At 41.9% G+C, this 16,090-nt stretch overlaps 2 non-coding genes across 2 annotated transcripts; one reads left to right on the top strand and one right to left on the bottom strand.

Annotated features, from left to right (window-relative positions):
• Positions 1-15,179: 15,179 nt before the first annotated feature.
• Trnav-aac (transfer RNA valine (anticodon AAC)) lies at positions 15,180-15,252 on the top strand. The gene has a single exon. It is a non-coding gene; the product is annotated as a tRNA-Val (tRNA).
• A 747-nt stretch (positions 15,253-15,999) lies between these two features.
• Trnav-cac (transfer RNA valine (anticodon CAC)) lies at positions 16,000-16,072 on the bottom strand. The gene has a single exon. It is a non-coding gene; the product is annotated as a tRNA-Val (tRNA).
• Positions 16,073-16,090: the final 18 nt, after the last annotated feature.

Raw genomic sequence — 16,090 nt, 5'->3', positions numbered from 1 at the left:
TCGCAGTCCCCGGCGAGATACGAATGAACTGGATAGTTCACCCGAAACCCTTACGCAGTTTTGCACACCGTCCATCGTTGCTTTAATCAGTCTAGTCAGCTTCCCAGGAAAGCCGTTTTCGTCCATGATTCTCCATAGCTCTGCGCGGTCGATACTATCGTATGCCGCTTTGAAGTCGATGAACAGGTGGTGCGTTGGGACCTGGTATTCACGGCATTTCTGGAGGATTTGCCGTACGGTAAAGATCTGGTCCGTTGTCGACCGGCCGTCGATGAAGCCGGCTTGATAACTTCCCACGAACTCATTTGTTTTAGGTGACAGACGACGGAAGATGATCTGGGATAGCGCTTTGTAGGCAGCATTCAAAATAGTGATCGCCCTGAAGTTCTCACATTCCAAATGGTCGCCTTTCTTGTGAATGGGGCAGATTACCCCTTCCTTCCACTCCTCCGGTAGCTGTTCGGTTTCCCAGATCCTGACTATCAGCCGATGCAGACAGGTGGCCAACTTTTCTGGGCCCATCTTGATGAGTTCAGCTGCGATACCATCCTTACCAGCTGCTTTGTTGGTTTTGAGCTGGTGAATGGCATCCTTAACTTCCCTCAGCGTGGGAGTTGGTTCATTTCCGTCCTCCGCTGCACTGGCGTCGTCGTTCCTTCCGTTGCCGTGGGCTCCCGTGCCTACGTTCTCCACGCCGTTCAGGTGCTGATCGAAGTGCTGCTTCCACCTTTCGATCACCTCACGTCCGTCCGTCAAGAGGCCTCCGTCTTTATCCCTGCATATTTCGGCTCGCGGCACGAAGCCGTTGCGGGATGCGTTGAGTTTCTGATAGAACTTCCGTGTTTCTTGGGAACGGCACAGCAGTTCCATTTCTTCACACTCCGCTTCTTCCAGGCGGCGCTTTTTCTCCCGAAAGAGGCGGGTCTGCTGTTTCCGCTTCTGTTTGTAACGTTCCACGTTCTGTCGAGTCCCTTGCTGCAGCATTACCGCCCTCGCTGCGTTCTTCTCCTCCAAAACCGTTCTGCACTCTTCGTCGAACCATTCGTTTCGTCGATTCCGTTCCACGTACCCGATGGTGCTCTCGGCTGCGTCGTTGATGGCTGCTTTCACTGTACTCCAGCAGTCCTCTAGAGGGGCCTCATCGAGCTCGCCCTCGTCTGGCAACGCGGCTTCGAGATTCTGCGCGTATGCTGAGGCGACATCCGGTTGCTTCAGTCGCTCTAGGTTGTACCGTGGCGGTCGCCGGTACCGTACATTGTTGATGACGGAGAGTTTTGGGCGCAGTTTGACCATCACCAGATAGTGGTCGGAGTCGATGTTGGCGCCACGATAGGTCCTGACGTCGATAATGTCGGAGAAGTGCCGTCCGTCAATCAGAACGTGGTCGATTTGAGATTCCGTCTGCTGTGGTGATCTCCAGGTGTAACGATAAGGGAGGCTGTGTTGGAAAAAGGTGCTACGTATGGCCATATTTTTGGAGGCGGCGAAATCAATGAGTCGTAGGCCGTTTTCGTTCGTTTGCTGGTGGGCGCTAAACTTGCCAATCGTCGGTCTGAATTCCTCCTCCTGGCCTACCTGAGCGTTCAAATCTCCTATGATGATCTTGACGTCGTGGCTTGGGCAGCGGTCGTACTCGCGTTCGAGCTGCGCGTAAAATGCGTCCTTGTCATCATCAGTACTTCCGGAGTGTGGGCTGTGCACGTTTATTATGCTGAAGTTGAAGAATCGGCCCTTGATCCTCAACCTGCACATTCTTTCGTCGATCGGCCACCAACCGATCACGCGCCTCTGCATATCACCCATCACGATGAAAGCTGTTCCCAGCTCGCGTGTGTTGCCGCAGCTCTGGTAGATGGTATGATTACCTCTAAACGTTCGCACCATGGATCCTGTCCAACACACCTCCTGCAGCGCTACGATGCCGAACCCGCGGTCCTTCAGTAGATCGGCGAGTATGCGGGTGCTCCCAATGAAGTTGAGAGATCGGCAGTTCCACGTACCGAGTTTCCAATCGCAAGTCCTTTTTGTTCGCTGGGGTCGTTGCCGTTGGTCTCGGTTCGTATTATTCTGTTGCTGATTTTCCGTTACAATGGGTTTTTACGGCTGGCTCGTAGGGCCTGACACCAACCCCCTACTTTCCGGAGGACCATAGTGCACAGTTGAGCTTAGAGTCCTTCCCTGGCACTCGGACGTAGATCAGCCGCCCCTAACATGGGGATCAGACGCTGTTGTGAGCCGCTCCTCCTGGAGAACAGACGCTCAGGTTTGCCGAAGCAAACCCCCCCTTCCCTGTCAGCCTACGACCAAAGGTCCCACCGGGGTTGGTTACCCGATCTTCCCTAAGGTTGCTCATAGTTTCCGGCCGGTACCGCGTGGAGGTAGGGATAGGAGTTGCTGGGCAGAGGCTAGTGGATCACAATGGGATCTGAATTGCGCAGCATACCCAGCCTTTACCGTGCCGCTGCCGAAATCTCGCTGACTTCGAACACGTTTCTCATGCTTGGCTTCATCGTCGTGGTCATATTGAACGCTCCGGTTCGAATGGGTTAAACCCTAACGCACATGAGACCCTCCGAAATCATCGAAAACGTCCCAGTAACGCCTCTGAAATCCACCGAAAATCATTTGAACCTTGCTTAAATTCCTTCAAAATCCCCATAAAATAACCTCGGACCCCATATAACGCACCTGAGACCCTCCGAAACCCTCGAAAACGCCCCTGTAATGCTTCTGAAATCTGAAGATCATGATTGCCTCAAACGCACAGGTAGCCCAGAAAGAGGAATTGGACGCTTGGAGAGTTCAGCGCCAATATCAATATGGCCGACCCAACTTTATATAACTGTAAATAGTAGCTCTATCTTTCCTCTTTTCAACAACGATTTATTTTGAGGGAGTTTTAGAAGAATCTTTCGAGTTAAACAGTTCAAATGAGTCAATATTTGACCAAAATGGAGTGGCCGCAAAAACTGTTGTGGGTCTAACTACCGGGAGGTCCATCAATTTGAGTAACCAAATACATTTTCCTTACTTTTTTGGCAAGGACTTTCAGAAAATTGCCACCTTAAGCATTTTTGAAGACAAGGTGTAAATAGTGGGCCGGTCTCAGCGAGAATTACTCACTGCTGTCTTATATACAATAAAACGATCTAAAATTTTACAAAATGTCCGTAGCTAACTTCTCGACAATGCTGCCAGTTTCACTAAAACTTTACAAGTGAAAGTCGTCAGAACACCCAAAGATCCTCTGGATTCACCAGAGCTCACTGAATCAAAATTTATCCATCGCGCAACAATCATGATAATGTCGCAACCTGCATTTGTTGCGACAATCCACCCAGATGCGACATAAGTGTGTCCCAACTTGAACAGAATAGGATAAAGATCGTGCACCACTAGTTTAGAGATTTTTAAGCCTTGCATCGTGATTTTTCAGCGGTTACTTCGAGTCGGTAACATTGCAACGCCGCTGAACATCTATAATCAAACAGTTTCGATTTTGGGTTAGTGATAATAAATTATTCACGAGTTGAAAACTACACAATAAATTCAGCTTCCGTTTTGTCTGCAACAAAAATGTTCGAGAACATGTTGTTACGAACGCGAAGCGTGAAGTACATTTGAATCCACACAATTCGGAACGAATTCCTTTCCAACCATTTCCTACAACTAACCAAGCGAGCCGCATCATAAAACCCCAATCAAGTTCGAACAATCAAGACCTACCACAATATAATAGGGCCCGCGATTATAAACGTAGAGCAGAGCGGCAATGTTTATCAGCATAACGAAGCAAAAGCTATGCGGCTGAGGGGCTCGACTGACTTTGAGCAGCATGATAAAATAAACAATCTGAAGCGACACCCGATGGAAACCATACCAATAGCCTAGCAGATCGGCAGCATTCTAAATGTAATCAAAATCCATCATTGAACTTGATCTTGAAAATTAGGCCAGCTGAGCATCGGGATCGTGCAAAATATGAATGGTAGATCTAATTCTGTACAAATACAATCAAATCATGTAGCTAGAGATTGCTCAAATTCAGGAAAATTCTCTCTTCGGAGAAGAAAATATTTCTCCTGTGAAAACACGAAAAACCATGTACCCGCGAAAGATCATTCTAGAAATCTGGCCGCTCATATATTCATGTTAAAACACGTACTGAAAGTGTAAATGTGTAGATCGTAACGAGAGCCGCTATTTCATCATCCTTTCAGGAAAGATCATGTGTAATTTTTGGTAGGCCCTGCGGCTATAAAAGAGGAAGATCAATAAAGACGAGAGTCAGTTTTGTTTTTGGACTCCACACTGGATACCTCCCGGATAAGTATTTTGCTACTCAAATTCCTTTGATCCTGAACTTGCACTTGCGAAGCTTAAATTATTCTGATCACTTGATTGGATAATTCAATCCTTCTAAAGTGTTGATATTTAGAATCGTGGAAGTCTAAGTCATTGGATCGGTCAAACTTTTTCTCACTCTGGTAAGCCAAGGTTCCGAATGCGAGTAACGTTGGCATGAGTCTAGAAAAGGCCAGTTTGATTTTGATCCAAGTGTAGAGGCACTTATTTCTCACTCTGGTACGCCAAGGTTCCGAATGCGAGTAACGTTGGCATGAGTCTAGAAAGGCCTAAGTGCTCTACACACGATTTTAGACGAGTCCCAAATCATTGAATCTATCGAACTTTTTCTCACTCTGGTAAGCTAGGGTTCCGAATGCGAGAACGTTGGCATGAGTCTAGAAAAGGCCAGTTCGATTTAGATTCAAGTGTGAAGGCATTTATTTCTCACTCTGGTACGCCAAGGTTCCGAATGCGAGTAACGTTGGCATGAGTCTAGAAAGGCCTAAATCCTATCACACACGATTTGGACGTTCGATTTTAACTATTTTCCTTCTTGAACCTCCTACCCCGAGTGAGTAGTATCGGTGTTCGAAAGTAACGCGTTCCGTCTAGTCTGTTGGTTGGCACGCACGGAATGTAATACCGTATCCCTTCGCAACGGTACCGTGAAACGATTGTGGGTTTCGTCATCCTGATCATCGTCGATTCATCATCGCGATAGCTGTGGACAAGAGTGCTGCTGGATTCAGTAAGTATTTGGTCTAGTCCCACCGCAAGAGGAACACCACACCCCGATCGTGCTGCCAATTGGAAGATTGCGCCCCGGTGCCAACGCCAACAATTTGGTGGCTCCAGAGAGGAGGAGCTACTGCCACCAACATCTTGGTGGCTCCAGAGAGGATGAGCTACTGCCACCAACATTTTGGTGGCCTGCCAGAGAGGAAGGAAAATCGAACTCCAGGAGCGCGCTGAAAAGTGGAAATCGACACCGAGTCTAGTGTGAAACAGTGAAGAATATTGAACACTGAATATCATCAAACCGTCGTGAACCTTGTCGTGAACAGTGACAAGTACTGAAGAAAAAGAGTACTTATGGATTATGTTTGCAAAAAAAAAAAAATAGTGCCGGAAAGTGAATTTGAAATCCACAATAAAAATTGTGGAAGACTGTCAACGTTAAGCATAGTGAATTAACTGGTTGCAAAGTGGGTAGAAATCAATGCCAACGAATAGTGTTTTTCGAGTTGTAACGTGGTTTACTGTCGCCAAGAGTGCAGTCTGAGTGTTGTGCATAGTCACAAGTTATACGGTTACAATTCTATAGGATCCGAACTGTGAACTGACATTCACAAACTGGTCTAGTCGTGCCATAGTGACTAGCGCCCTTTTCGGGAAGGCAAATTAAAGTGAACTGAATAATCACTGAAAACGAATAATCAAAAATAGTGTTTTTTCGAGTTGTAACGTGGTTTACTGTCGCCAAGAGTGCAGTCTGAGTGTTATGCATAGTCACAAATTATACGGTTACAATTCTATCGGATCCAAACTGTGAACTGGCATTCACGGATAGTGGCAAATAAGCCTATACAGGCAAGGAAACTCGCGATACAAGTGAGACAGGTGTGCAAAGGAACAAGAAGAACCCAATTCACGATAACCAAGTGAAAAGGAATACGAATACCCAGCAATCCAGAATAAAGAAGAAAAATAAATCACGATTGTTTTTATGTGACTGACCTGAACAGGTCTAGTTGGTCTAGTCGTGCCATAGTGACTAGCGCCCTTTTTTGGGAAGGCATCATTGAACTCGATATCGTGAAGAATATAAGTGAACAGACATTCACAAATCGGTCTAGTCGTGCCATAGTGACTAGCGCCCTTTTTGGGAAGGCAATTAGAAGTGAACTGACAGTAGATGTTTGGTCTAGTCGTGCCATAGTGACTAGCTCCCTTCGGGAAAGGCAACATTGAACTCAACGATATCGTGAAGAATATAAGTGAATTTACATTCACAAATTGGTCTAGTCGTGCCATAGTGACTAGCGCCCTTTTAGGGAAGGCAATATTGAACTGAACAGTCGTGAAAAAATAGTGAAAGTGAACTGACATTCACAAGGTTTTGGTGGTACGAGATACAGCACTGTGCAGACAGTCTTGGACGGCGACTTTTATGCAACGAGGCTTGAGTGAACTCAAGGAAATCCCGAAGCTAACCTGGGAATCAGCAAACATGTCTACAAGGTTCGTATTGAACAAGAACGGCCATTGCCGTCTTTGTAATGAGGATGATACAGTGTGTGATATGGTATGTTGCGATGAGTGTGACCGCTGGTTTCACTTAACGTGTGCAAAACTGGATCATAAACCGACTAAACAAGAAAAGTTTTTATGCGTAAAATGCACACAATTGGAAATTGAACGCAATGACTTGCTCGACAAGCTACAAAAACAAAATCTGTCAGAGCATATAAATCAATCGATAAGTAATGCGTTAGCAAGAAACAATGATGCAACACCATATTTGAAAAGACAAGGCCTAATTAAACTTCCAGCCTTCAATGGAGCTCCACGTGATTGGCCAAAATTTAAAAATATTTATGATGATACTACAATAGAAGGAGCATTCACTAATTTGGAAAATTTAAACCGATTGGAACAAGCGTTGAGTGGATCTGCAGCAAAATGCGTTGCAAATTTGATGATAAGCGCAGCGAATGTCCCGCAAATCATTAAACGACTTGAAGAAACTTTCGGAAGACCTGAAACTGTTTATAAGCAACTGTTAAGCGACTTGATGAAAGTACTTCACCAAATACGAGTAAACCCGGTTGAGTTATCGGACGCTCTGGACAATCTTGTAACAAACATGGAATCGTTGAAGAAAATAGACTTTTTACGTGACCATCGCCTAATTGAAGATATCACGAAAAAGTTACCATTTAATTTGCAAATTAGTTGGACAGAAGTGGTGCAGCGTAATCAATCTCAACCTACACTGATTGATCTGAGCAAATGGTTGAAACCACATGCATCGACACTTCGATTATTGTTACCCACATCTGGAACATCTAGAAATGTTATGCCAGCGACACATCCTGCAAAATCTAGAATACATGTTCACTCTAAATCCAACGATTTGTGCAACATTTGCAATTTAAATCATAAAACTCAGCAATGCAACAAATTAAAAACTGCTAACGTTAATCAACGTAAGGAAATATTATCGCAAAACCAACTCTGTTTCTCTTGTCTTGGAAAAGGGCATTACTTGAGGTTTTGCCCCAAAAAGACGGAATGTAAATTGAATGGATGTAAAAGCAAGCATCATCGATTATTACATCAACCTAAGCAACCTGTTCAACAATACAAATCGGAGAGGAATAATCATCATGGATATAAAAAGGATGTGTACTTTCAAATAATACCTGTAAAACTGAGCAACAAGGACAAAGTCATCAATACATTTGCATTTCTGGATCCGGGATCATCACTCAGCTTGATCGACGAAGCCATCGCAGATCAGTTGGGGCTTGATGGAAAATTTGATCCATTATGCCTCACTTGGACGCAAAATTTATCAAAAGAAACTCCGAGTAAACGAGTTAACATCCAAATACAAGGGAAAGGCAAGCAGTACGTCATGAAAGGTGTTAGAACAATTCCGGATTTACAACTGCCAAAGCAATCACTGAAGATCAAGCACATCAAAAAACGTTTCGAGTATTTGGCAGACTTGGATATCGACGGATATCATGATGCAAAACCAACTATATTAATTGGGCTGGAGCATCCCCACCTCCTGATGACAACTGACAGAAGACACGCTGATGAAAACTCTCCTATGGCAGTAAGAACCAAACTCGGTTGGCTGATTTTTGGTAAGATCTGTAGGGAAGATGATTATTTTTCAATGTCAATTAAAGAAGAAAAGGAAGCAGAAAATCTCTCCAAAATGTTAGAAGACTTTTGTTCGTTAGAAAATTTTGGAGTTAAAATCATTGAGGAGCTCCCTAAATCAAAAGATGACGAAAGGACAGAGAAAATTCTTAATCAAACTCTCAATTATAAGGATGGACATTATGAACTAGGTCTTTTGTGGAAGAATGATAAATCTAGTTTTCCTCCAAGCTATAACAATGCCCTGAACAGACTAAAATCACTAGAAAGGTCTCTAATGAAGAACCCAGATTTAAAAGATTGGGCAAATGAAAAATTTAGAGATTTCTTGGAGAAAGGTTACGCTAGACAGCTTTCACCTGCAGAGCTGATGAGTGAGAATCCCAGAATATTTTATTTGCCTCATTTCATTGTCATTAACAAGAATAAGGTTCCGCCAAAGCCACGAGTTGTATTCGATGCAGCGGCAGAAGTCCAAGGAATATCATTTAATTCCGAACTAATGACTGGTCCTGATAATTTGATGGGACTTTTTGGAGTTCTCTTGAGATTTAGAGAACACAGTATTGCAGTATCTGGAGATATTATGGAAATGTTTCAGCAGATTAAAATTATAAAGGAAGATCAGTATGCTCAACGATACCTCTGGCGTAATTGTAACACAGATGCACAGCCGAATATTTACGTCATGGAATCCATGATATTTGGCTCAACTTGTTCACCCGCTTGTGCCCAAGCAGTAAAAAATTATAATGCTAAATTATTTGAAAATCAATTTCCAGTTGCATCTACTGCAATTGTCAACCAACATTATGTGGATGATTATCTAGACAGTTTTTCAAGCATGGAAGAAGCAATTAAAACGGTTAATGAAATAATAAAAATTCATCAGTATGGTGGATTCTTTATAAGAAATTTTATTTCAAATAAAAATAAATTGATTAATCACATTCCAAAAGAAAGAGTTCAGATAGTAGAAACGAAACAATTTGAACATAAAGATTCAATTACCGAAAAGGTACTCGGAGTATTTTGGAATATTAAAAGAGACTCTTTGCAATATCGAGTCAAATTTGATAAACTGGGTGAAAACATATTAAGAAAAGATCAAATGCCAACAAAACGCGAAGTGCTTTCGTTTGTAATGAGCATCTATGATCCACTAGGGCTCATATCAAATTTTATTATTCATGGAAAAATTTTACTTCAGAGATTACATAAAGAAACTTCTGACTGGGATACTCCTATCTCTGAGAGAGCGTTTAATCAGTGGAAATTGTGGCTACAAATGATGAATCAAGTTTCGAAAATTGAAATTCCCAGGTGTGTTACACACCCATCAGCAGAGTATTACGAATTACATACATTCGTTGATGCTTCAGAAGTTGCATTTGCAGCCGTAGTTTATTTGAGAAATAAAACTAATAATGGAGCAATGGTTACGTTGATAGCAGCAAAATCTCGAGTTGCTCCATTAAAGAAAATTTCAATACCTCGTCTAGAACTACAAGGTGCCGTACTTGGTACCCGTTTAATGAACACAGTTAAAAAAGAGTTACGCTTGAATATATCAAGAATCATAATGTGGACAGATAGTCAAACTGTACTAGCGTGGATCAATAGTGAGCATAGAAAATATAAACAGTTTGTAGCTTATCGCGTTGCTGAAATTTTAGAAACAACATACATGGATCAATGGCGATATGTTCCCTCAAATCAAAATCCTGCTGATGAAGGAACCAAGATTGTTAAGAAAAATCCAAAGTGGTTTACTGGTCCATCATTTCTGAGTGATAATGAAAGAAATTGGCCATCCAGAAATAAAATTGGACAAACAGTTGAAGAAATCAGAAATTATGTTTCTTTGCACAATAAGTTAGAGAAATATTCTTTCATCAAAGACGATCATTTTTCTGACTTTTGGAAATTGAAAAGACATGTTAACATATTCAAACAATTCGTTAAATGGATTGTCAATAAAGGAAAACCATTGCATAAACTCTGTTATGAGGATATGGTTGAAGCAGAAAATATTTTATTTAAAAAGGCTCAGTGGGAATGTTTTAACGATGAAGTCGTGTCTCTTACAAATGGTAATGGAATAGATAAATCAAGTAGGCTGCGTGAGCTCAATCCATTTTTGGATCAAAATGGAGTTCTTACAGCTAAGGGCCGTTTAGAAAAGGCAGTATGTCTGTCTAGAAACGCTAGAACTCCAATCATACTCCCATACGAACATTATATATCTTTTTTGGTAGTCAAAACGTATCACGAAAAATATTTCCACTATAACGACAATGCAGTTATTGCTGCCATCCAACAAAAATATTGGATCCTCAAGTGTAGATCATTATTGAAAAAAGTTAAGAAGTATTGTCAGAAATGCATACTAAATAAAGCAAAACCATCTCCTCCCATGATGTCCACCTTACCGGACTTCAGGACTCAACCATTCATTTATCCTTTTACAAACACAGGAGTGGATTATTTTGGTCCACTGGAAGTAATGATTCGAAGATCAGTTGAAAAAAGATGGGGTGTAATATTTACATGCATGTCTAGCAGAGCAGTCCATATTGAACTTGCAGAGAAACTTGATACTGATTCATTTTTTGTTTGTCTCCGTAATTTTCAAAATCGCAGAGGCAAGATTAAACACATTTTTAGTGACAACGGAACAAACTTTGTTGGAGCAGCTAGAATTATTAAAACGTTAATTGACGAAATCAATGAAAAAAAAATGGATAATGGGGAGGCTGCAAAATTGGATTTAAAATGGACATTCAATCCTCCAGCTGCCCCACATTTTGGAGGTGCATGGGAAAGGTTAATCAGAATTATCAAGAAATCCCTCAATGTTATGCTGCAAGCTAACAATGGCAAGATACCAAAAGTGGAGGAATTAAGAGCTGCCTTGATTCAAGCTGAATTTATTTTAAATTCGCGTCCCCTAACCCACATACCAGTCGATAATATTGAAGATGAAGTTTTGACACCATTTCATATTTTAATAGGAAGAGCAGGAGAGTATGTCCCTCCTTACGATACGCTTGATTGGAGTTTGAATCAGAAGCAATGGTCAAGTGTAATGGAATATGGGAAATATTTTTGGAACCGTTTCAAAAAGGAATATATTCCTACATTAATTAAAAGAAACAAGTGGAATAATAAAGTCGATCCTATAAAAATTGACGACCTTGTGTTGATTGTCGATGAAAAAATGCCACCTGGATCTTGGTTAAAAGGTAGAGTTATTCAAGTTAATACTGCTGACGATGGTCAGGTTAGATCAGCATTGATACAAACGAAAAAGGGAGTTTATTCTCGTCCAACTACAAAAATCGCTGTAGTGGACGTGAATGGGATGAACATAGAACCGATTAATGAAAAATCAACCAAATCCAATTTAAGAACAAAAGAAACATGATATATGAGCAAGGGGAAAAACGTGCGGCCTCCGCAGTTGTGTACAAAATAATGGCTGGACAGCATCCAAACAGACAAGGATTTCAATTTGAAGCTATGATTTCCGAAAAGGTATTGGATAATGTATTCAGCAAATATTGGAAGAAGTTAATATCTTGGACTACTTGGCTGGGCAATCTAACATCTACTGCTATTGGTTTATACCTAATAGTGCGTATTATTAAATTCTTCGTCGATACACTTATTCATGGAAGAATTTTATATGACATATATGGATTTAGTTGGAAGCTAATTGCATCATGCTGGGATTCACTCACTAGTCTTCTATCTCACAAGAAATTTATGGAAGAAACCAAAAAATTCACCAAGGAAAACGATAGAACAAAAGACCTGGAATCAGTCAAAGAGAAAAGCGACACTAAACTAAATGAAAATGTAGAAGAGCCATACAGAGCCAGTATGTATCCAACAATTAATAAGATATAGTTGTTCAAGATAATAAGATCAATAATAGTAATAAGAAAAATAATTACTATACTTTATCATAATCAACATTGTAAAGGAAATGTTTGGAAGATCACTTCGCTTATCGAAAGATACTAGGTAAATCTCCCCGGTAGATTTACGAGGGCCGGAATGTTACGAACGCGAAGCGTGAAGTACATTTGAATCCACACAATTCGGAACGAATTCCTTTCCAACCATTTCCTACAACTAACCAAGCGAGCCGCATCATAAAACCCCAATCAAGTTCGAACAATCAAGACCTACCACAATATAATAGGGCCCGCGATTATAAACGTAGAGCAGAGCGGCAATGTTTATCAGCATAACGAAGCAAAAGCTATGCGGCTGAGGGGCTCGACTGACTTTGAGCAGCATGATAAAATAAACAATCTGAAGCGACACCCGATGGAAACCATACCAATAGCCTAGCAGATCGGCAGCATTCTAAATGTAATCAAAATCCATCATTGAACTTGATCTTGAAAATTAGGCCAGCTGAGCATCGGGATCGTGCAAAATATGAATGGTAGATCTAATTCTGTACAAATACAATCAAATCATGTAGCTAGAGATTGCTCAAATTCAGGAAAATTCTCTCTTCGGAGAAGAAAATATTTCTCCTGTGAAAACACGAAAAACCATGTACCCGCGAAAGATCATTCTAGAAATCTGGCCGCTCATATATTCATGTTAAAACACGTACTGAAAGTGTAAATGTGTAGATCGTAACGAGAGCCGCTATTTCATCATCCTTTCAGGAAAGATCATGTGTAATTTTTGGTAGGCCCTGCGGCTATAAAAGAGGAAGATCAATAAAGACGAGAGTCAGTTTTGTTTTTGGACTCCACACTGGATACCTCCCGGATAAGTATTTTGCTACTCAAATTCCTTTGATCCTGAACTTGCACTTGCGAAGCTTAAATTATTCTGATCACTTGATTGGATAATTCAATCCTTCTAAAGTGTTGATATTTAGAATCGTGGAAGTCTAAGTCATTGGATCGGTCAAACTTTTTCTCACTCTGGTAAGCCAAGGTTCCGAATGCGAGTAACGTTGGCATGAGTCTAGAAAAGGCCAGTTTGATTTTGATCCAAGTGTAGAGGCACTTATTTCTCACTCTGGTACGCCAAGGTTCCGAATGCGAGTAACGTTGGCATGAGTCTAGAAAGGCCTAAGTGCTCTACACACGATTTTAGACGAGTCCCAAATCATTGAATCTATCGAACTTTTTCTCACTCTGGTAAGCTAGGGTTCCGAATGCGAGAACGTTGGCATGAGTCTAGAAAAGGCCAGTTCGATTTAGATTCAAGTGTGAAGGCATTTATTTCTCACTCTGGTACGCCAAGGTTCCGAATGCGAGTAACGTTGGCATGAGTCTAGAAAGGCCTAAATCCTATCACACACGATTTGGACGTTCGATTTTAACTATTTTCCTTCTTGAACCTCCTACCCCGAGTGAGTAGTATCGGTGTTCGAAAGTAACGCGTTCCGTCTAGTCTGTTGGTTGGCACGCACGGAATGTAATACCGTATCCCTTCGCAACGGTACCGTGAAACGATTGTGGGTTTCGTCATCCTGATCATCGTCGATTCATCATCGCGATAGCTGTGGACAAGAGTGCTGCTGGATTCAGTAAGTATTTGGTCTAGTCCCACCGCAAGAGGAACACCACACCCCGATCGTGCTGCCAATTGGAAGATTGCGCCCCGGTGCCAACGCCAACACATGTCATTATTTGTTACCAGTTGGGATAAAGAGTAATCGCCGCACCTTTTTTGTTGCTTGTTTTGTGCCACTTTTGTCTGACAATTTATCTTCATTGTCAGAGCTTCTGTTGGGTAATTCTGCACTTCTGCAGTTATTCCTTCAGAGATTTTACTATATATTACTTCAAGAATTTCACTTGAGATTACTCCAATAAGGCCGATGCAAATATTATTTTTCTTTAAAAATTTTGTACAAATAAAAATCATCCTTTACGCGTCTATCCAAAGATCCTTTCAATAATTTGTCCAGAAATTACTGCAGACATGGAATCCTTTCAGATTTTTTAGAGATCCCTACAGAAATTCTCCCAGGAATTTGTTAAGAAAGCGCTCCTGGAATTTCCTAAGGAATTCCTCATGGGATTGCTTCCGGGGTTCCTCATGGGAATCCCATCTGTGATTCTTTTAGGAACAACTCCAGGGATTATTTTGAAAATTCTTCAAAAACTTTAGAAACTCTTCTTGAAATTCTTTCAGGAATTCGTCCTGGAATTATTTCAGGAACTCCTCCAGGAACTATCTAGGGATTCCCTTGGGAATTCCTCTTGGGATTGCTTCTGGGATTCCTCCTGGTTTTTTTTTTCAGAAATTCCTCCAGGAGTTCTACCATGAACGCTTCTTAGAATTCTTTCAGGGTATTCCTTCTGCGATTTCTTCAGTACTTCCTCCTAGGATTCCCTCAGGAAACCCTCCTGGAATTTGGTTCAGGAATTCTTCATGAGGTTCCTCCAGGAATTCCTCAAGGAATTCTTCCAGTGATTCCTACTAGGATTCCTGCAGGGATTTCTCTAATATTTCCTCCAGGATTACCTGTAGAGATTCTGCCAGGCTTCCTCCATGAATTTCTCCAGGGATTCTTCAAGGAATTCCTCCAGCGATTCCCCCAAATTTTTTCCAGAGACTTCTACAGGCATTTCTTCTGTATATCAAAAATCTTCCAGGACTCCTTCAGTATATTAGCGAGTATACGGGTGCTTCCGATGGGTTTCAGAAGGATCTACAATTCCACGTACCGAGTTTCCAGTCACAAGTGTTTTTTCGTCGCTGGGGTAGTTGCCATCCCGTTAGTTTTGTCTTGTTTCCTTTTCGCTGATTGTTGGTTTTACAGCTGACTCGCAGGACTGGTGTTAGGCTCCCTAACTTTCCGGAAGACCATATATGCGATATTTGATACATCATGATCATGAGACAAGTAGTTCCACTACTTGGTATCCATGTGGCATGAATCCATAGCGGTTTCCGTGGTGTAGTGGTTATCACATCCGCCTAACACGCGGAAGGCCCCCGGTTCGATCCCGGGCGGAAACAGATCTTTTGAACAGTGCATGATTAGGATCTCTTTGTTGATGTGGAAAACAATCCACCCTTCAACAAAATTCATAAATTATAATTTGAGTACTGCAATTTCCTTCAGAAATTCCCGCAAGAATTTCGATATTCTTTCGAAACTTCCTTCACAGACACATCCAGGAATTGCTTCAGCCATTTACTCCAGGAGTTCTTCCAGGAGTTCCAGGACCGTTCATTTGAATGCTAGTCAAATAACAATGCAGATTCACTATCACACAGGCACAGTATCGACTGCTGGGAAGCTAGACAGACTACTCAAAGCAACGGTGGACGGTGTGCAAAATCGCGATTTATATATAATCCGGTCAAATTGTGTGCTTCTTCGCGGACGACTTTGGACATTCCCGCTTCCAAGAGAACGTGCCTCTGGAGCCTAACCGGATCTGTCTAGGACCTAGGTAGTAATGTCACGATAGACGAGTATACCTTCGAGGTGGTGGAGTAATTCGTCTACCTCGGTTCCTTACTGACAACAATGTGAGTCGTGAAATCCGAAGGCGCATCATCAGTGGAAGTCATGCCTACTACGGGCTCCAGAAGAAGCAGTGGATTTACCCACGCACCACGTACACCATGTACAAAACGCTTATGGGACGGGTGGTCTACAGACAAGAGAAATGGACAGAAGTTGAATAAAATATCCACCAATGCAACGTCGTAGGAAAAGTAATAAGATGCTTTCATTAATTTCGCACATTTAAAATATGTTTCCGCCCGGGTTCGAACCGGGGACCTTCTGCGTGTGAAGCAGACGTGATAACCGCTACACTACGGAAACGGATGCTTATGTTAGCTA

This window comes from Aedes albopictus, chromosome 3 (genome assembly GCF_035046485.1).
Source record: "Aedes albopictus strain Foshan chromosome 3, AalbF5, whole genome shotgun sequence".
In the NCBI taxonomy this organism is placed as follows: Eukaryota; Metazoa; Arthropoda; class Insecta; order Diptera; family Culicidae; genus Aedes; species Aedes albopictus.
This window is presented reverse-complemented; position numbering and strand designations above follow the sequence as displayed.